The sequence below is a fragment of the Leptonychotes weddellii genome, chromosome 7 (assembly GCF_054177405.1).
Source record: "Leptonychotes weddellii isolate Sample4059 chromosome 7, ASM5417740v2, whole genome shotgun sequence".
Taxonomy (NCBI): domain Eukaryota; kingdom Metazoa; phylum Chordata; class Mammalia; order Carnivora; family Phocidae; genus Leptonychotes; species Leptonychotes weddellii.
The window spans coordinates 41252752-41275680 of record NC_138375.1 but is presented as its reverse complement, the minus strand read 5'-3'; the positions used below and the strand labels follow the sequence as shown (position 1 = coordinate 41275680).

Here is a 22929-nt window from a genome sequence, read left to right as displayed (position 1 = left end):
ACTATCTTCTTCTTTTTTTTTTTTAACACATACTGCATTATTTGTTTCAGAGGTACAGATCTGTAATTCAACAGTCTTGCACAATTCACAGTGCTCACCATAGCACATACCCTCCCCAATGTCTATCACCCAGCCACTCCATCCCTCCCACCCCACCCCCCACTCCAGCAACACTCAGTTTGTTTCCTGTGTCTCCCATCTTTTTACAATGAGCCCTTCCGTTAAGGAAGGAGCTGTGTCTTAGCAATCTCTCTGTGGACCTGGCACTTAACAGTGCTTTGGGAACAGATGCTTTCTAGGTGGGGCTGGTACACCCACCTGGTTTCTCCGTCCTGTCTGCTCTATCAACTGTGAACCCCTCCACTGTACTTTTCCTTGTGCCTTTCCCATGGTCAGGGCCACTGAGCAATGCGAGGCAGGGTTGGGGACTCTGGTGTGGAACAACTTTCAGACAACTGAGCAGGTGAGGCAACTGCCCGTCCCCCATGCCCCTCTTGTCCCTGTGGTCCTCTTTCTTCCAATATAGGCCTGTCCTCTTCGGTGTCATCAGAGTTCACTTTGGGGAAAGGACTGCTTATCCTGTTCTCTTACCCTGGAGTTAGTCACTTCCTTCTTCCGACCTGGGGAATAAAGTCTCTGATTCCTATCAAGAAATCTTTAGAAATCATTTTTCAAGGGAGGGAGGCTGTAAGGGCCACCTGGGCTCCTGAGGTTCACGTGCCTATGTTCACTCCTGGCTGGCTATCTGACCTGTTAAGAGCGCAGGGTTTGATGGTGGACAAACTAGGTTCAATTCCCCAGTCTGTCCCTTGGGCAAGTTAATGAGTAACTCTGGAATCTTTGCTTCCTCATCTGTATTGCAAAAATAATAATAGGACCCACCTAATGGTGCTGCTTTGAGAATTAAATGCGTTTAAAACGTGTTCTCAGCGCACGGTTCCTGGCTACCACGGTGTCTGTTGCTACAGATGCTATTGTTGTGATGTTTCTGCTGTTGTTCTATAAACAACATCATCTGGCCACTAGAGAGATAAGAGCAACATGCAGCTGAAAACCTTACCTCTGCAGTTCATAGGAAATGAAAAATCACATGTAGCTTCTAGTTGGGAGCCTAAGAATAGCTGTAGTTAAGTTTCTGCTTAAAAATAACTTGCACGTTTTTAGGCTTTTAGAATCCAAGGTGCTTTAGACAGCATCTTTATCAATTGTGCCGTTTTATAGGAAACAGAAGCTCAGGGAGGTGAAGTGACATTTCCAGGGTCAATCAGCCAAAAATCAGGCCAACTGGTACTCTTTTGAGCCCAGTCCAGTGTATCTCCTACTGGGTGTCCCCTGAGCTGCTCCCCTTTTCTTGGATTTAACCACTGTGTGCCCCTCCACCTTCCCCATCAGTCCCCATGGTACCCTGGCACCATCTAAAGACGTTGCCTTGCCTCGGATTGAGATGACGGTAACACATCTTGCTGCACAGACGTGGCTGATAAGTTTCCACTCTACTTTACCCATCCCTTACTGTCACTCCCACATGAGCTAATGCTGCTGAAAGTGACACGCCGACATCTGTATTAGTACTGCGGGTTAGGGGTCCAGTCCTCCCATTCAAATGCTGCCATTAAACTCTTGCTGATGAGAATCATACTGGCATTCTGGAGTGAGTGTCAGCAATACAAAACACAAGGAAAATAAGCCGGATTTGTCATTCTTCACATTGAGAGAGTAGAGTCAAGGCCTAGCGTAGCTACCAGAGCTGAGATAAAGCAAGACCCTGGGTGGAAATCACTCAAGGTGCAACCATGCAGAAGAGACCCTGACCTGACCTATCAGGTGCACTTACTCAGCACAAAGGACAAGCACTCTGCCCTGAATACGTACCCAAATATGCCTTGCACTCTTCCGTCTTTTGTTCACATTGCTCTTTCTGCTTTCCTCTATTTTTTTAAAATTACATAGGACTCTGTATCACTTAAAAAAGTATTTTTAGTCCTGTTGTTTTGCTGAGTAATCATAACTCAATGAGGCAAGTACTTATCACTGCCATGTCACTGATAAGAAACTGGCAATTCAGAGGCACAAGAGGACTCGCCCTGGGTCCCAAAGCTCATCTTTGCAGTCAGGCCTTCTTCATTCTCCAGTCTCCAGGTTCAGAGACTTTCCATATGTGAGTGTCGGTGAAGCCTCCAAGCTGATACTGGACATAAGCATGAGATCACCTGGGTGTGAATCCCACTTGCTGTTGGCTCATGGTGTGAGCCTAAGCCTGTCATTTAGACAGTCTATGTCTCAGTTTCTCCATATGCAGAATGGGAATAATCATGGTTTCTGTGTCAAAACAATGAGAGGAGTCAATGAGCTTTTATGAGTAAAGTGCTCAGAACAGTGACTGGCACAAAATACCTGCTCAGTAAATGTTGCTATGGAAACGACGCTGCTTCCTGTTTGAATTCTCTCTGCCAAGGCTCATCTGAAATGCCATGAAGTGTTATTCTGACTTTGTTCTTTGTAAACAGATGCGATTCCTGCCTCTTTCAGACCCTGTAATCATTTGTACTTTGCTCCCAGCACACAGTGTGTTCTGCTGTGCACTGGAGATATCTGTAAACTTGCTTTTCTCATCCTACTCCCTGCTCGCCTGTGAGTGCTATGGTGTCAGAGAGAGCCTTCTGATAGAAGCACATCCCCTGCAGTGCCCGGCATGGTGCTCACTGCCAAAGAGCAAGGCAGTTGGCAAATGTTGGTTACGCTGAACTCAGTCAAACCCAGAATTCCAGTTCCCACTAAGTCCTAGGATGTTAGGGCTGGAAAGGCTCCTTAGGGATCAGCCAATCTTGGGCTGCTGGCACAGGGTAAGATACTTGTCCAAAGTCATACATGTTTGTGCCAGAAATAGGCATGGAAACCAGATCTCATCCTACCAGCAGCCCTGGGCTCCACCCAAAGCACTGGGCTGTGTCTCTCTCCATGGAATGGAGGAGAAAACAGCCCACGTACCAGAAGTAAAGAGAAAAGGATGGGACAAATGACAGCACACAGCTAAGCTTCAGCATCAGTACTGCTCACAGACGAGAGATGTGTTAGGGATACATACCCAGAAGCCTACCAGGGGGTAAGAACATGAATAAATTGCACAGCCAATAAGGTAGTTTCTCTGAACTAACTTGGTGGTCCTCTGCTGCATGAATGGATCAGGAGGCCTGCACAGGAGAAGCTTCTGGATCCTGAATATATTAAAATGCAAATCTTTAAATGGTTCTTCTCCTCTTTCCATTTAACATGGAATCTAAACTGATGTCCTCCAACTTTGGACTTCAGAACACCTTCTTGCTGAGATCTTTACATAGCGGAGACTGTATTTAGAGGCTGTTTTTCATAGTTCTCCACATGATTATCTAATCTGGTAGGAATGAGAAAAGGTAAAGTTCTAATCAGCCTACGCCCCAGAGCCTCTTCTCCACAGACCATTGTCGTGTTTCTCCTTGTTGAGACTTCAGATAATGTTTAAAATGTAAAGTGAATCAGAGATAATTCTGTACTGGTCAGCTTGACTTGACCAGAGAAATGTTTTGATTTCTGGTACTGTCACATCTTGTCTTCCAAAGTAAAATAAGGTAAATAGGCTTCAAGATGATAAGCTCCCCCATCATCTGTGATGTAAATACCTTGAGGGAGGGGGCTACCAGTGAGAAGCTAGTTTCTGATGACCTTGGGTAGGGCTTTAGGAGAGCACAATAAGCAGGCATAGCCCTGGGCAGGAGGCGGGGGGCGCGAGGCGCTGCTGAGGCTTACATCATCACCTCTGGCTTGTTTGGAGGATGACAACGAAGGCCACCCTTAACCACCAATGAGCCTCTGAAAATGGGGGCACGTTGGCTTGCCAAGTCACGGTTAGTGAGAGATAATTGTTCACACAGCCTTCCTGGGGAGAAATGCCCAGATGGCAAACAGCTCTGACCTTGGGATTTGGGGAGAGGTCATCTTCTCCTTTTGGTCTCTATATCCAATACATGAGTCATTTTAAAAACATTTTTAATGTCAAGGATAAAACAGTTAAATTGTGAAGGTGCTCTAGGGAGAAGTGAAAAAGACTTTTTTGTAAAGGAAATTCATCTCCAACTATTGACTGACTTGATGGGACTCATCTGTTTCCTTTAGATTATTAGAACCGGTTGTTGTTATTTCAATCCAAGCGTTGGTTTAACAAAGATACTGGGGAAACAATATGTGATTAGCCTTCAAAGAGCTCATGCACCATATTACCAACACCATAAACCATGTGTGAAGTGAACTTATTATAATCTTTGCCTTAAAGAGCCACTTTCTCAATCCCTAATTGGTATCAACTTCCATACTGCTCCAAAGATGAGCCATTAGGTATGTTGAATGCATATTTTTTGGGTGGCATTTCTAAATTTAAGTTTCCCCTGGGCACAAGGGAGCTAACTTAACAACATGGATCCCATTACTTGCAAACAATGCCATTTTCTATTATATCAACATCTTCTATGTTGATAGAAGTAACAGTGGTAAAGAATGAAAATGGAATTGGCCTACAAATTTTGAAGGTTAGTGGATTAATAAGATTGATTGCTCTTTATTGCCGTTTGTTTTTCACTCTTAGACTTAATCAGTGTCTTCATTAAAAAAAAAAAAAGAAAGAAAACCTTTATTCTCTTTCTCACTAAATGCTCCATCAGCTCATAACATCCTGAGCTGTCACTTAGTACCTCCTAGTAACATATAATAAGCCCCTGCTGATGCTGCTGAGCTATAAGTTCCCTGAAGTCAGAGATAATCGGACATGAACAAGAACCAGCTCTGCAGGTCTGTCTCTCTTTGTGCTAAGTCCTGGAGGCAGTACTCTGCACTGCAGGGTCAGCAAATGCATGACACACATACTCCCCTATTCTGCACCCAAGGCAGACATCACTAATTGATCATGGCATTCCTTCCCGTTTAGCCCAGTCAAGGCCTCAGAGTCCTCATCATCAGCATGCCTGGAAGCCACTACCAATTTATCAGAATTGACAGGCTTGATAGAACCTATTTTCTGGCCTACCCTTAATGGTTAAAAGCAAGGGCTTTGGAACTGGACCGACCTGAGTTCAAGTCCCAACATTACCACTTACTTGCTATGTGACTTGGAGGACAGGTGTCCAAGTGCCCTAAATCTCAGTTTTGCCCACTGTCAAGTCACTGATCCTCCCATCCTTCAGAGGCCTAAATTTAGGCATTTCCTCCTCTGAGAAACCTCTATTCACATAAAACTGAGTGTAGCTGCCTCACTAGGTCTTAGAAAACCCCCTGAACTTATTCTTCCATGGTCCTTCTCTTTCGGACAGTGATGGGCCCCTTTCTTCTAATAACCCCCATTGGTGAGTGAGCTCCTTGAGGACAGTTACATTTCACAGTTGTATTTTCAGAGCCTGTCAAAGTCCTGACACAGTAAATAGCTAAAAATATGCGGTACCATTAATGCATAAAAATCACTTAACATAGTGCTAAGAATTTGACAAATGCTCAATAAACATTAGCTCTTTTCATATTTATTGTTATGTTCCATAACTGTGAGGCTCAGGGAATATCACTTACCATGGAGCTAGTTTTACACATGAATGGTTTAATTTTGGATCCTACTGCTCTTCAGCTGCCAAGGGTACCGAAGGTATCTATACCTTCTGCATCTTGAGAGAGTTGCATTCCTTGAAATAGGGCCATATTCTTCAACCCCAGTCCCACAAAACCTAACATGGGGTATGGCTTGAGAATCTGCATTTCTATCATGTTCCCTGATGATGTTCTGCTGCTGGTCCTGGACCATCCTTTGAGAATCACTGACTAATGGAAGAAAGGGGATAAAAGAGGAACATTCTTGGGCGCCTGGGTGGCTCAGTCATTAAGCGTCTGCCTTCAGCTCAGGTCATGATCCCAGGGTCCTGGGATCGAGTCCCACATCGGGCTCCCTGCTCGGCAGGAAGCCTGCTTCTCGCTCTCCCACTCCCCCTGCTTGTGTTCCTGCTCTCGCTCTCTCTCTGTCAAATAAATAAATAAAAAAAATCTTTAAAAAAAAAAAAAAGAGGAATATTCTTTCCTAGAGAAGAAACTTTAAGTTCTATTTATCTGCTCCAAGAGTGACAATGATCTCCATTTGAATCCTGCAAGCTGTATTTGCAACCAATTCTCATTCAAGTCAAGGAAATTTACACATAAGTATCAGCTGAAGGACCTTGCTGAAGGATGAAAAAGCAGGGTTTTTAAATTTTGCTGATGGAGCCTGCAATTTACCCCCCTTTCTCAATTGACAACTAGCGAAATGACTTGATACTTTAATATCTCACAGTTAATATCATAAGTTTGCAAAATACTTTGTATTTTTTCAGAGTGTTTGCATCCATATTATCACATTTGATTCTTATAATAACTGCTTTAGTGAGGAGGCAGGCAGGAATTAGCATCTCTCTTTGAATGACAAGGCAGAGTAAACCAGGACCTAGAATCCTCAATTCTTTGCCAGGTTCCTTTCCATGATACCACATAGTCTCTGATACAAGTGTCAGTTTTGCCTTTGAGCTCCCTTCATGTACTAAACCTTAATTTATTTCAGATTGCTACAGATGATTTGAGTTAGAAGACATCATCAGGAGACCTACTAAGGTCTACTAAGAATCAGAAGGTTCTTAGGCATTTGGGGATACAGATTTCAATGACAGTCAGGAAAGCTTTGGACTCTTCTTTTTTTTTTTTTTTAAAGATTTTATTTATTTATTTGAGAGAGAGACTGAGAGAGAGAGAGCATGAGAGGGGGGAGGGTCGGGAGGGTCAGAGGGAGAAGCAGACTCCCTGCTGAGCAGGGAGCCCGATGCGGGACTCGATCCAGGGACTCCAGGATCATGACCCGAGCCGAAGGCAGTCGCTTAACCAACTGAGCCACCCAGGCGCCCAAGCTTTGGACTCTTCTAATACAATGCAGATGTGTAAATACAATACAATTTACACATAGCTTCAGGTTGTACACGGACCTATTAAGTCCAAGGCCACCATGTTTCATGACTGCAAGAGGCACCATTCCCAGTGAATTAACTGTGGCCCTGTAATGATCATGCACAAACCACGGAAGAAGAGCAGAGGCCATATATCCAATTTTGGTTAGTTGGTTTTTATGATTTTTTAACAGATGAAAAACTGAGATTCAAGAACTTAAGTGATTTGTTTTAGGTACCAGAGCCAAATAAAGGCAGAAATAGAGTGGGAAGTAGAACTTCCAGAAGGCAATGTGGTACTGTGGAAGGGAACTGGCCTTGGAGTCAGAGTAGCTTTCATTCTCAGCTTATACTATTTACTGGCTGTCAGACCTTACTAAACCCCTCCAAGATTCAATTTCCCCATTTTACTAATAGGAATCAGGAAAGCAAATAATGTTTAAAAACTGTATTCTGGGGGCACCTGGGTGGCTCAGTCGTTAAGCATCTGCCTTCGGCTCAGGTCATGATCCCAGGGTCCTGGGATCGAGCCCCTCATCGGATTCCCTGCTCCGCAGGAAGCCTGCTTCTCCCTCTCTCACTCTCCCTGCTTGTGTTCCCTCTCTCGCTGTCCCTCTCTGTCAAATAAATAAATAAATAAATCTTTAAAAAAAAACCCAAAAAACTGTATTCTGAAAGGGAACTTCTAGTCTATGGATTAAATGAAAGACAATCTATCAAGTGCTAACAGTGGTTGTGGCACCCAGTAAGCACAAATTCCCTGGTTCCTGAACTATTTTCTCAACTCAAGTTCATATGTAACAACTGGCTAAATTTTCCTTTCTCTTGGGACAGGTAGGTTATATGCCTGGTTGACCAGAGACCATATACACTCAGGTCCTCTGGGTCATATAAATCTACAGATGGTATCATTACTTATGACTACGCTCGCATGATCTGTTATTCTTATAAGTACTTATGCCATAGCCCCATGTAGAATCCCACAGACATTTGTCCCTAACCATGGGTACAAAAATAGAAAAGAAAAATCTCACCAAAGAGGAAGAAAGCCCAGACTGTAGTAGTGTCTGGTTCTCCTTACATTTTTCAATGCTTACTTCAGCCTGTATCAAGTTAATTCTTCCCACTGCAAAGGAATCATATTAGACTTCCTAATCTACACAGAGCAATGATTTTCACCCTAATTTTTCATTGTGTATTTGCATCTAGTTCACATTTAGAGTTAAGTGGAATTTATAGGTCACTTCACTGTATAAACTTCACTGTGGATTGCACATTAAAAAACAAGATCCTTGTTTTAGCTTACTACTGAATCCTAGAATGCCAGGAGTATAAAGACCCATAGAGGCTTCATCTAATCCCTTCTATCATAGGCAAGAGGTGGATGCTCCAGGAAGGGGAAATGGTGTCCTCAAGGTCAAACAGTGAGGGTGTAACAACAGAACCTATACCTGAACTTATATTTCCTGACTCCAAATTCAGTATTCTCACCATATTTTTCCTAGCCTGGCTCAGATTTTAAGAGGCCAGAAAGGCCCAGCGGTTGAAGCATTTCCTAGTCTTCATTTTCTTCTGCTTTGATTGTATTTTCCCTAAAATAAATTTGGTGGACAGTGGGATAAACATACACATTCCCTTTCCATTTTGAATGAATGGTTGGCCCTCATCCTGCCTGCTGCTTTTATAAGGCTCCCATTATGATTACTGTTACCAATACATTCCATATTATACGGGCAGTAATCCATCTCTCCCTGCAGTACCAGGGGCTTTGTCACTGCCTGATTATAGAGGATATCCTTCCCCAGGGAAAATGCTCTAAATCAGCCTTTTGGAATGAGTAAGATCTTCCTCAACTCTAAATGACTGACTTGATGGAATAAAATAACCAAAGAGTTCAAATGACTTAAGTACAAGGATGAATTTGGGGGTTCCTGATCTATGTCAAGATCCAACTCTTTTTGTCTAATGTCCCATTGGTGCCATGGTCTCATCCCTGCAGAATCTCAGGAAAAATATGCACCTTTAGTGAGACACTCCCTTTCATTAAATAAGTTAGCAGTTAGGAGGGGAAACATTTTAACCAAACTGCATTTCTGACCATAGTCCTATCAAGCTGTTAAGACCTGCCTCTGGCCTGGGTGAGGTCATGACTACCTAAGTCTGCACAGAGAGGCAGCTGTGTGAACTTTATGAGGTCATTATTCTGAAATGTCTCCATTACTAGCATTGTCAGGAAATGGTATCTTTAAGAAAATAGTAAACAATTTATCTTGTGAGTGGCTAAATAATTTTAAATGTTGGAAGAGAAAAACTTCCTACTAGGTTCCACACATGCTCCTGCCTTTGTGAAAAGAGCTTAATATACAGAATGTCACCTTGGCTGATGTGGTAGTGTTGCAGATGATAAATATTTTCAGAGCTGAGCACTGTATTTTATACTTTTAAAAAAAATTCCCCTGGATTTCCTGGAATGGATCTGGCACATCGTAGGCTTATGATAACTGGTTGCTGATTAATAATCATTAGCACTGGTGTGTATGACAACTTAAGGACTCCTGAGGTACTAGGGTGTTTTGTTTTTGTTTATTTGTTTTGGTGTCCAGACAGCTTCATACTTGGTGGGCATGTAGTCTCCACTGGGTCCTCCCTCCTTGTCGGCTGTCACTCCTCCCTTTGTCAGCAGCCACTGCTCACTCCACACTCACCTGCTGCTTTTCTCATCTGATATCTGTTGTTCACAAGTCCAATGACCAAGGCTGTGAAATCACACAACTCACACTTACACAGTTTTATAGTCAACATGCATTTGCCTACAGGATGCAAGAGTGATGCGATGCTTTCATCTGGTTTAGAAAACTTATTATTCCACATTTATATATTAGAAGTTCTCCAACATTGTAAGGTTGTTTAAAGTCTGAAAGCTGGTTAAACGGGATGTACACAGGATAAGGTGCGCACTATCTCCATAGGTTGTAATATTCTTAACTAGAAAGTTTAAACCCTAGATTCCATCTGTCACACTCTCCAGCCCAGCCCCACAGAGATTTCTAGTCCATCCACTTACACTCTTGCTAAAATGATAAAATTTTAAGCCAAATTGCTAACTGAACAGGTTATCTCGGGGGGAAAAAAAATCCAATACACAAGAAACCACATAATCCTGTTATTTTCCAGTTATTACTGTATCTACCCCACACATATCCAGACTCTTGATAGTCATAATAGGATGTGGGCATTCTAAGTGGAAGAAAACTGTTTGAAGAAAATCAGATAGCCCCAAAACATAGTAAGTATGCATGTCACCTTTTGGGGGGGGGCGGGGGCAGGTGGTGCCACCAGCTGTTTAGGGTGATAGCGTATAGTGTATCAAAAGGACTTAAGGCAAAAAAAAGATAGAAAGGAGGGTAAACTCAAATAATAGATATAAAGAGAAGGATAAGCAATTTTAATTGGTCGTGGAGACCCACCAGAGGAGCTAGATGAGGGAATGGCCTACTCTGAAGTATTCTTTAGTTGGCTAATTCTATAAGATCTTACAGATTGAAAGGAGGTGGCTCAGTGAAGATCAAAGGCAAGGAGAACAATTAGGGGATCATGCATACCACCCATTCTTCCTAATTCCAGTCACAAGGACCAAATACCATCTTTTCACATTTTCATTCGGGCAACCTTAGAAAAGGCTAGATGGCCAGACACAGAACCAAAATTGGTGTTATACTTCCAGATAAAAAAGATGGCTAATAACACACCACTCTTCCCCAGACAAAATAAGAGTCAGCAGCCCATATTCCCGAGGACCAAATGGCTGATTTATTCACTTCCTGAGAACAAAATGGCAGCCACCTAATAGAGCCCTGCGTGTATATTTAACGGAAAAGACACAGTGGACTCAGACACACACTGGACTCTTCATTTGGATATTTAGCTCTTAAAAAACAGGAATGGAGCGTGATTTCACTACCTCTCTGATTTTCTGAGTATTTGCTTGGCTCCAAGGAATCTTTCTTTCTGAACTAAGTATCTACGGCCTTTCTCACCCTGCCAGGAATCGTCTTTATACCCAAGGGCAGGAAATTTCTTCATATCTCTAAGTTTTTACTCAGAAGTGTCCTTCTATCTGAAATGCTTTATTTTCCCAAGTTTCCCTAATGATAATACTAGAAGACAGAAGAATACTAGAAGACAGGAGCAGCAGTGGCCATGATAAACATCTGAGTACTTACAAAGAACAGAGCCCTCTGCTGAGTTCCTAATGTATTACCTCATTTTAAATTCCCAACATTCCAATTTGTGTCATCTCAAAGGTATAGATGAAAATGCTGGTGCAGAGAGAAAAATAATTTGTCTAGGTTCACACAGTCCAAACACTCAGAGATAGGAAACTTAATAATCACATGACCCTCAACTCAACTTTTTTTTTTTAATTTCTAAATGATATTTACATTTTCAGAACAGTACTTCTCTACAAATGGGTTGCAACCTGGAAACTGGGGGAAGAAGAGATAGAGGGCTATCTGGAGGACCTGAAGTCCTAAGCTTTACCCCATGGTATTGAGTGGTGCCTCAAAAGGCCACCAGATCCAGCGATCCTCCTTCAGAGGAGTTGAGAAATGTCCCATGCCAGATTCTGTCAGGAAGCAAATCCAGGAGTACTTGTGGGTTTTTTGTTTGTTTGTTTTTGTGGGGGGGAGTTGAAGGGAGTTGGAATCTCTGAAAGAATGTAAGGTTAACATCAGACATGCTTTTTTACCTTCTAGAAGAGGTTCCAAGAGTCTTTTGTTTGTCCTGTGGTAGGGTTTCCACTGAGGCCAAGGCCAAGAACTATATCCTTAGTAGAAAGGCAGAACTCCTTATCAAGTTTAATAGTCTCCTTGGCTACCAAAGGGCCAACCTCTTTGTTGATTGCTATTAAATATCTACCATCAATGTCTAATTTGTCTTATTTGGACATTCTATACCCTCAAGTACAAATTCTATGAAAGTCTTAGGCCTGTAGCATTTTCTCTTCTGGTGTGCTCCTTCGTTCTAGGTACTTGATGCCATCCTCTGAAAATTCTTTTTTTTTTTTAATTAACATATAATGTATTATTTGTTTCAGGGGTACAGGTCTGTGATTCATCAGTCTTACACAATTCACAGCGCTCACCATAGTACATATCCTCCCCAATGTCCATCACCCAGACACCCCATCCCTCCCACCCCCCTCCACTCCATGAAAATTCTTTAATGACATACTTTGCAACCATTAGAATATCCTCAGGGCTAGTAGTAAGCTGATGAATAATTTGAAATATCTGGTAGCATTCTTCTAATGTTCGCTTCTTTCCCTTGTCATTGACACTCATCTGATCATGGATTTTAAGACCTGGCTTCTTGGCTGTTAATTTCTTCACGGCATTAGAACCAATGAGTCCAATCAAATGGGCGTGAAGTTCCAATTTAGGTAATTCTGAGTAAAAGGTTGCCTTCCATGGCTGTTGTTCTTCCTTCATCATGACTTAGCAGAGTAAGTTCTCCCAAACCTTTTATTCTTTGTATAAACAATACAATGGTATTTCACTCAGTAAGTTTTGTGGTTTTGAATTTCGTTCAGATTGCTTTACTTCCTAATTCGGATACAATGAGCTGTACACCTAGCTCTGGGCTCAGCTTCGCCACCACGATGGACCACTGCTCTTGAGTCTCTCCTGGCCTTGAGCCTGTAGGGTCACGAGCATGGTGCAGGGACAGTATGGAGCATCACAAGCAACAGCATCCTCAGCAAGAGTTCCCTGGCTGTGATACTGTGATAATTCTGGTACCACATGTGGCCCTCCATTCATCCACCAGGGCTATTACGTCTACTCAAGCACTGGGTGGCACTGCTGGCATGTCCTCCCCAACTTTTCAAAAGTCCTTTGCCCGTAAGCTTCAGTTAGTGCTTAAGAATGTACTCCACCCTTTGAATGCTGCTGTACATTACTTGGATCCATATGATGGCAATTTATATTTAAAATTCATTCATTCCATAAATTGTTATTAAATGATATGCTATATGCCAGGCACTGTGTAGGCTCTGGGAAGATAACTGCTATCCTGGAGGAACTCAAAGACTAATAAGTGGGAAACATAAGTGATCAGAGTTTGAGGTAAGAAGAATCATGAACAGGACTCAGGAAGGTTTCCAACGGGAGCATAAAGGAGGGAATAGCTAACCCAGTTGTAAGTGATTGAGGAGTCTTCCGGGGGAAGTGTCAATGAATCTGGGGCCTAAACAATAAATAGGATGGTAGCAGGTGAAGAATGGAAATATCTCAGGCCCAGGTAAGCAGCATTTGCAAACTCTTTAGTCTCACCATGCTTCTCACACATAGTGATGATCTCAAAATAATGGGATGAGTACATTTGGCATGGTTGATTCCAGAGTCAAACAACTTGAGTTCAAATACAAGTTCCTGGTTTTGTGACATTGGGAAAGGAATTAGCATCTCTAACCCTCAGTTTCTGTACCTGGACATGGAGAGTAGTAGTGCCATCACTTAAGGTTGTTGCAAGTATGAAAATGACCCAGTGATATATAAAGGGATGTACCACAGCAGGTAGACAAGCAAATCCCCAACAATGGTGGTAGTGATTGGTAGTGATAGTTGTTAGTAGGTCCACCTAGATTATGACCTCTCTATGAATAGGAATCTGACTAATTTTTCTTTGTGTTTCTCATTGTGCCTTGAATTTCACAGACTTAAAACAGGTATTCAGTAAGTGCCTACGGAGAGATTTGTTTGTGTGCTTTTTCCTTTAAATCATTAAATAAATATTTATTGAACACTTACTATGTGCCTGGCTCTGTCCATTATACTGTGGACACAAGAGTAAACAAAGCACATTACTAGAAATTTCACCCTAAAATTCTGATCAGTAGTTTCATAACATTGATGGTTACTTAAACTTTGAAATCAGGTTTGGAAAATACCATCCAAAGCATAAGAATCACCTGACTTGTTAGTGATAATAACTGTAATTCCACTTGATGTTTCTGGAGAACCTGATGCTTTATCTTAAGAACTCTTCAACCAATTTAGTGTTTTTCCACCTGCTACGGGGTCCTGCCTGAATCTAAAATGATGATTTCCACTTCACTCCACAATCCACATCATAGGTTCTCCCTCCCACCCCAGGTCCTTATCAGCAACAGACCAATTTGTTAATTTGCTTCTCTTTCTCTTCCTTTTACTGCATTCTGCTGGTATCTGAGCAGCTGTCAGCCTGCATAGAGAGAGGAGTGGATTATCAATCAAACAACTTAAATTTTAACCTCAGTTTTGCAACTAATCAATTTTGATATAGTTTTCATTTATTCTTTCAGTGAACAGTAATGGAGTGCTTAATAGAGGCCCAGCATGTTCTGGTTGAAAGTTCAGGTGTTGGAATCAGAATGCCTGAGTTAGAAACTAGCTCTGTTACTTTTCAGCCATATAATCATGGGTGAGTGACTTGACTACTCAGTTTTCTGATCTGCAAAGCAGGGATAATAATCATATCTACCTCATAGGATAGTTGTAAGTATTAAATACACATAGAAAACCTGTAAAAATCTTAGAACAGTGTGCCTGAAACCAGTAAGTTCTCAATGTTAGATGCTTTTACTTTATTGTTGATATTTGTTGTTACTCTGTATACGGTACTAAGGAAATAATGGGCGGGAGGAAGGACACGGTGTTTGTCCTCAGAGATCTTGCTTCTATTAAGTGAAGGGACATTAAAGAACTAATAAACACTCACATAAATACATAGTTACAAATTATGACGAACACCATGAAGGCAATGAACAGGGTATGGTGTGTGGTCTAAGGAGTACCACTTATTTATTGATTTTTAAAGGTTTATTTATTTATTTGAGAGAGAAAGCATGAGAGAGCACGCCCACAAGGTGGGGGGAGGGGCAGAGGGAGAGGGAGAAGCAGACTCCCAGCTGAGCAGGGAGCTGGATGCGGGGCTCCATCCCACGACCCTGGGATCATGACCTGAGCTGAAGGCAGATGCTTAACCGACTGAGCCACCCAGGCGCCCCTAAGGAGTACCATTTAGTATGAGACTTAAAGAATAAATAGGAGGTCAAGTGGTGAAGAAGAGGTATATGCTATGTGTGAAGGACTGTCCAGGAAGAGAGAAAAGCATGTGTAAAGTACCAAAGACAGGGACTGAAGGGCTTTGTGGGTTACCTATGGACACTGAGGAGGAGAGGAGGCTGAGGCAGTGGGCAGGGTCCAAGCCATGCAGTGGAGTTAAGAGTCTTCCTAAGGGCAAAGGAAAGCTACCGATGGCGCATGGTTTCCTTTCCGGCACACAGACTTCCCAAAACTAAAGTGAGAGGATTACACAAAAAATGCTCTCAAGCCCCTTTAACACTGAAGAATATAAGATTCTGTGATGACTAACAACAACAACAAGGTGATTTCTGGGAAAAAGCAGAGAAAAAACAAAGAAGTAGTGGTAGGAAAGGAAAGAAAGAGGGAGATAGGGAGGTAAGAAATAGGGAAAGAAGCAGCTGACTAAAACTTCAGTGGAGACATAAAGTCTAGAAATGAAATGTTAAATGCTCAGTGCAGAATTATAGACTCGGTACCTATTACATCCATGTGTGTGTAGGTGTGTTTGACTTATGCATGTATTTGTACGTTCACTGATTTGGCAGGAACCCAAATTGGAGGAGCCTTTCCATGGAAGACAAATAAGTCTAGTAGGCTGGAAGCAGAGAGGGGGGAAAAATGCCACGTCAATCATTTTGGTTAAATGCATGATTACTGGATATAAAGATGCATCTGGAATAGCTCCTGCTGGAAAGCTGGTGTTCAGGAATTGAAATGCTTGCTGAGGCATGGTTCAGCGGCTCCTTTCAGGAGCTGCTCAGTGGAAATCAAACAGAATTACATTAGGAAAGGAGTGGCTGAGAAAGTACTCTCCGGAACAGAAAAATTTTATTGGAAGAGGAAAAGAAAAAGGAGTTTAGTCCAAAAAGAAGGACTAACTCCAAGAATGCTAATTTGTTCAAGCCTTCCAGAGCCCAGAGGAACTTGAGCACTTCTTGCCTTAATATTCAGATGCTGTGGTGAAAAGAAGTATGCAAAGTAGTGAAAAGCAAAAAGGAATAAGTGTTCTTTGGGCCCCGATTTCTACTTTCCAGCTGAGTAAGGGTATAATTTAAGGATTTATGAAGGGGAAGCACACTGGTCCGATTCTGCAAACACTTTATAATGATAATACTGCCTCTGATGCTCAGACCTTGCTATCAATACGGGCATGTATGGTTGGGTATCATATAAACCTTGCAGCAAATGCTGGGAAGAATACCGGTTGAGTTACCTCAGTGCAATGAGAAGTAAAAGAAGCCCCTTATGGTTTACGAAAAGTTCTTTTCTGGTAAGGAAATAGCCACTAACAATATGTCTAATTCCCTTAAGTACTTCCTGATTTGCCAATGGTTCAGTTATCATATGCCTGATTTGAGTTAATAACATCCATTTAATAGACATTTACAATATATTTTAGGTACTTATAGCACATCATCCCACTGACTCTTCATAGTGCATTACAAGCTAGAGTCTAATATTCCCATTTTATATACAAGGAAACAGAGGCTCAGAGAGGCTAAGGAACATGTACCAGGGACACAAGTTGCTGGAATTCTTATGCAGGTCCATGTTCCATTTGGGCTCCAATTTTCTTATCCATAAAATGGAGCTGGTTAACACTGCCTTCAGATTCTCATATTCCCAAAGCTCCCTCATGAAGACTGCAGATTCAGCAAGTTCACTGGTGTTTTTATTTTGTGTGCTTTTTATATCATGGGGCACTCTCTCCCCATTCATTCTCAGCACTCCAGTGCACTCAAGGATTTTTGCCTACCAGAACTTGTAGGAATCATTCATCCCTAACTTAGGTGCAAATGGCAGATAATAGCAGTAATTCCTTGCTTTTCTGCATCTGGTAGTCAAGGACTACTACACTCTCCCATTTTAACTCATTCCAACATCATTGGAAGGCAGACAAGGAAAGCATTCTCCCCAGTTTGCAGATGAGAAACTAAGACTTAGGGTGAGTGACTCCACCAAGGTCAAACAATGAGTTAAAAGCAGAGTCATGACTGCAGGCTCACATCTCTTAAGATCCGGTCTGGCATCTTTTCTGGAAAAGCACACTGCTTCCCTCAGTTGTAGGCTCCAGGGCCCAGCTGGAAGCAAAAATGAACAAATGGGCAGATGAGAAAACACTTTTCCTCCTGCCAATGCTCACTCAGCTTCAGCCAAACTTTGTCAAGTGAAAAGCAGGTCCAGATCTTTCCATTTTTCTTTTTTAAAGAAGCTATGGATCTGGATTTTTATGGGCAATCCTATGATTTTTTAAAAGCTACCTAAAGCTTATATTTTAAATTTCTGTGAGAACCATCACACATCTGTAAGTTGGAGTCACCACTGGGTAATCAGTTTTCCACCTCTGCCTTACACTGAAGAAATGATAGAGAATTTGATTATGGTTACAGAGATGTCTAGCTGAAAGCCCTTTTAGCCATAGGAATGCCCATTGCTTGGGAGAGCCAAACCTCAATCAATCAAATCCCACAGAACAGTGGAGATTTTGAGTCCCAAACAAAGGAGGGTCAGACAGAGACATTCCAAATCCCCAGTATAACCCCCTCATCTAACCAGGAAAGAAAAAGTCTCATGAAGATAGCTTGTTTAGAACTTTAAATGAAAGAGGTGTAGAACAGAGACAAGAAACCAGGGCTTTGAGAGACATTAAGATAAACATGTTAAATATTGTATATAATTATACTAATAAAAACAAATTTAGTTATAAACAGCAGCTTTTATTTGAGTTCTTCCATGTGCCAATCACTATTCAACGTACTTTTTAAAATCCTTACAACAACACTTTGAGGTGAATATCACTGTTATTTCCATTTTATAGATGGGGAAATTACAACACAGAGAAATGAAATTGCCCAAGGTCACAATTTGCTAATATATCAAATTGGGATTAGAATGCAGGCAGCCCCGCTCTGGAGACTACACTCTCTACCACAATTAGAGAAAGAGCACCTTCTCCCTGAAGGCAGAGATTATTTTGCACAGAGTAGCTGTACTCAGAAATTTTTCACTGAGTTAGACTGAGCAAAGGACGGGAGTTCATTTTTTAAAATAAGACCACACATTTCTGTCTTCCACAGGGAACCTGGAAATCTTGGTAGGATTTTCTTCAATGCCAGGGACACTTTTTTTTTTTTTTAAGATTTTATTTATTTTCAGAGGGAGAGAGCACAAGGAGGGGGAGTGGCAGGCAGAGAAGGAGAAGAGGCTCCCCATCAAGGAGCCCATTGTGGGACTCGATCCCAGGATGCTGGGCTCATGACTTGAGCCAAAGGCAGATGCTTAACCAACTGAGCCACCCAAGTGTCCCTGTCTTTCCCTTCTTATTTTCTCTACTTGTCTACGTTCTTTATGGATAATGATGTACTATATGCTGGCTAATTGAACATAATAAAAAAAATAAAAAAATAAAAGTGTCAGTGACCCTTTTGACGAGGGCTATTCTAAAACCTCTAGTCCTTGAGGAGATAGATTTCCTGATCACTGACAGGGAAAGCTGAATCTTCTACCTCATCTTTTGTGGTTTTGTTTTCACCCTACTTGGCACCCTAGAGGGCATTAACACTCCTGATCCTGTCAGCTGCTCTGGAAGTGGACGTCACACCCAAGGGAGCTATACACCATCTGTTTCTAATTCATCCTGTCTTCAGTCTTCCATTCAATACTCTCCTGGTCTCACATCATGACTGAGGCTAGACATGAGCTCTCAGTATAATCTGGCAGTCTGTCCTCTCAGGGCAGCCCTGGGCCCATTAGGCATTCCAGATCTTTCAGATACATGGAGAGTAGAATGATCACCCTATAAAACCTTTAGGAGCTCTCCCTGTCCCCCCAAATTTTTTAAACCCTAGCTTAATTTACCAATTATATAATGTCATATATAGAAGAAATAAATCCAGGAAGGTCAAGCAGTACCTTATTGGAATGTTATCTTCTACTCTGCTTTAGAAAGGATTTAAGGAAAAAGTCTCAATCTAAGTGCCAACAGTGACTAGATTAATTTAGTAAATGAAAAGTGACCTAGCTAGTGTCCACTAGGGTGAGTGAGAGAATGCATGCCTCATCTAAAGGCCGGAAACCATGGCTCAACTCCAGTCTATTATAGATACATCCGTTAATTTTTCAAGAGAAAGCATAGGACTTCCATTTGTGTTAACTGAGAGACTATATAATTTGAACCAATGCTTCCAATGAGGACAACTAGAAAAGCTGGACAAAATACTTAAAAATCTTCTTGAAGATGTAGACGAGCTAATAAGAAAGTGAAGAATTACAGAGCCAGGATCTAGGGCTGGAGGAAAGCCAGACAGGTAAGCCTTGTGTTTGGAACTACTTTTCCCCTAGAGATATTTACCAGTTCTAGAGGAAGCAGCTAAACTAAGGGGAGACAGAAATAAGAAGCTGGAGTTTAGAGTTCAGAACCAAAAAGTGGTGGAAAGAGGTTGTGAAACAATCACTTTGGATTGGGACCCGGAAGAGCTGCTCAACAAGAATTAAAAATGAACTGGAAATAGACAGTTGCTTATAGGGACTGCAGTACAGCTTCAAATCATCTCAATCTCTGGAGCTGGATTAAAATGATAATGGATTGCTAGTATAAGAAGGCAAATATATATCCATTTGGTAAAAAGATAACATTACCCTAGTCCTCAAATTATTTCTACAGAAAATTCTGCAAATATAATGTTCAGCACACGATAAAAAAATAATCAGTTATACCAGAAGATAAAACAACATAAGTAAAAATGAAAAGAAAAGAGAAAATAGGGACAGATCCATAGGGACTCAGGATATTAGAGTAATCAGACATATATTTTATAATCAACCATGCTTACTATTTTCTTGGAGATAAAATACAAGATTGATAATTTCAGCAGACTACTGGAAAATACGTAAAATAATCAAGAGGAAATTCCAAATTTGAAAAGGACAGAGACGGACATCAAGAATTTAATACACATAATGACAGATTGGATGCAGCTTAAAAGAGAATTTGTGAACTTCAAAATAGATCAAAAGAAAATAATAGGACTAAAACACAGAAAGAGAAAATGAAAAATACAGAAAAGGGCATGAAAGATACAGTGGATAGAGTGACAAACCCTAACATACATGTAAATAAAATGTCATCAGGAGAAAACTACAAGGAAGATACAGAAATAATGTCTGAAGGGCCATTGGCAAGAGTTTTTCAAACTTGATAAAAGACATCAAGACACAAAATCAAAAGGCCCAATGTACCCAAAGCATGTTAATTAAAAGAAATCACACTTAGGTACAATACAGTAAAAATTTTGACAATCAAAGACAGAAACTCTTAAAAGCATCCATAGTGAAGAAGGGGTGGGAGATAGATTACTGTGAAACAATCAACAATCTGACTCTTCCCAAGAAACACCTGAAGTAGATCTTTAAAATGCCAAAAGAAGGGGCACCTGGGTGGCTCTGTCCTTAAGCATCTGCCTTTGGCTCAGGTCATGATCCCATGGTCCTGGGATGGAGCCCCGCATCAGGCTCCCTGCTCAGTGGGAAGCCTGCTTCTCCCTCTCCCACTCCCCCTGCTAGTGTTCCCTCTCTCGCTGTGTCTCTGTCAAGTAAATAAATAAAATCTTTAAAAAAAAAAGCCAAAAGAAAATAACTACAAATATAGACTATATCCAACATAAACTTTTTTCAAGAGAGAACTTCATGAAAAAAGACATTTTTATACAAATAAAAGGAAAAATATTTCTCAACAACAGATTCATACTAGTGGAAATGCTAGAAGATATTATTCATGGAGAAGGAAAATTATTATAGATGAAAACTTAGAGATACAGAATGAAATAAAAAGTAAAAATTATAAATATATGGGTAAGTATAAATAAACACAGACTGAATAGAACAGCAACAATAATACATAATATTGAGTTTAAAAGTACAAAAATATGTAACAATAGTGGCATGCACATTGGCAGGAAAATAAATGAAGCTAAAATGTTCTAAGGTCTTTGCACTCTCTGGGAAATATGTGTAAGTGCCAATACACAGTAACATTTGATAAGTAAAGAATGAATGTTGCAAGTTCTAATGTAACCACAAGAATATTTAAAGGGTATCTAATTCCCAAGTTAATAGAGAAGTAAAAAGTGAAAATTTTTTAAAAATTCGTAAATCTGAAAGAAGTCAAGAAATGAATGATGCAGTTAAATCTATCTTTAGAGGGGAATCTATGGTTTTAAAAATGCATGTATTAGAGTACCTCTGAAACAAATAATGCAATATATGTTAAGAAAAAAAAAAAAGAAGAAGAAGACGGTAGCGGGAGGGGAAGAATGAAGCGGGGCAAATCGGAGGGGTAGACGAACCGTGAGAGACGATGGACTCTGAAAAACAAACAGGGTTCTAGAGGGGAGGGGGGTGGGAGGATGGGTTAGCCTGGAGGTGGGTATTGAGGAGGGCACATTCTGTATGGAGCACTGGGTGTTATGCACAAACAATGAATCATGGAACACTTCATCTAAAACTAATGATGTAATGTATGGGGATTAACATAAGAATAAAAAAAAAATTAAAAAAATGCATGTATTAGAAAATAAAAAAAAGCTGTAAAAAATAATCAGTAGCTAAGTATCCATTTCAAGAAGTTAGAAAAAACCCTGTGAACTAAACACAAGAGAGAAGGAAACAAGGTAGAACAAATTCAAAACCAACCCCAAAGAATCTTAGAGAAAGTATGAGAGTGAGCAAGTTAGGTCAGTAATATAAAACGTAACAACACTACAAACCCTACACACATGAAAGAGGATATTATGAGGATTTTGTGACAAGATATTTGAAAATATAGATGAAATGGACAAATTCCTAACATAAATTACCAAAACTGCCACAAGAAGAATAACATAATTGACTAGGATTGTAACTATTAAAGACATTTAAAGCTTTACCAAAGACAACTCTGGGCCCAGGTTACCTCTCTTCTGAGTTTTATAAAACACTTAAAGAATACGACCTTAGCCGCAGCAAGTTCTTCCTAGAAACATCGCCAAAGGCAAGGGAAGCAAGGGCAAAAATGAACTATTGGGACTTCATCAAGATAAAAAACTTTTGCACAGCAAAAGAAACAGTCAACAAAGCCAAAAGACAACCGACAGAATGGGAGAAGATATTTGCAAATGACATACAGATAAAGGGCTAGTTTCCAAAATCTACAAAGAACTTCTTAAACTCAACACCCAAAGAACAAATGATCCAGTCAAGAAATGGGCAGAAGACATGAACAGACATTTTTCCAAAGAAGACATCCAAATGGCCAACAGACACATGAAAAAGTGCTCAACATTGCTCGGCATCAGGGAAATCTGAATCAAAATCTCAGTGAGATACCACCTCACACCAGTCAGAATGGCTAAAATTAACAAATCAGGAAAACGACAGATGTTGGCAAGGATGCAGAGAAAGGGGAACCCTCCTACACTGCTGGTGGGAATGAGAGCTGGTGCAGCCACTCTGGAAAACAGTATGGAGGTTCCTCAAAAAGTTGAAAATAGAACTACCCTACGATCTAGCAATTGCACTACTGGGTATTTACCCCAAAGATACAAATGTAGGGATCCAAAGGGGTACGTGCACCCCAATGTTTATAGGAGCAATGTCCACAATAGCCAAACTGTGGAAAGAGCCAAGCTATCCCTCAACAGATGAATGGATAAAGAAGATGTAGTATATATACACAATGGAATATTATGCAGCCATCAAAAGGAATGAAATCTTACCATTTGCAACGACATAGATGGAACTGGAGAGTATTATGCTGAGCGAAATAAGTCAATCAGAGAAAGACATGTATC

The 22929-nt window shown here is 40.9% G+C and overlaps 1 protein-coding gene and 1 pseudogene across 2 annotated transcripts in view; both read right to left on the bottom strand.

Moving 5' to 3' along the window:
- GRIA1 (glutamate ionotropic receptor AMPA type subunit 1) overlaps window positions 1–22929 on the bottom strand; it is a 297774-nt gene that overhangs the window by 163908 nt on the left and 110937 nt on the right. The gene's annotated exons all lie outside the window — the stretch shown is intronic.
- Window positions 11485–14076, bottom strand: LOC102726573 (N6-Methyl-AMP deaminase-like; annotated as a pseudogene).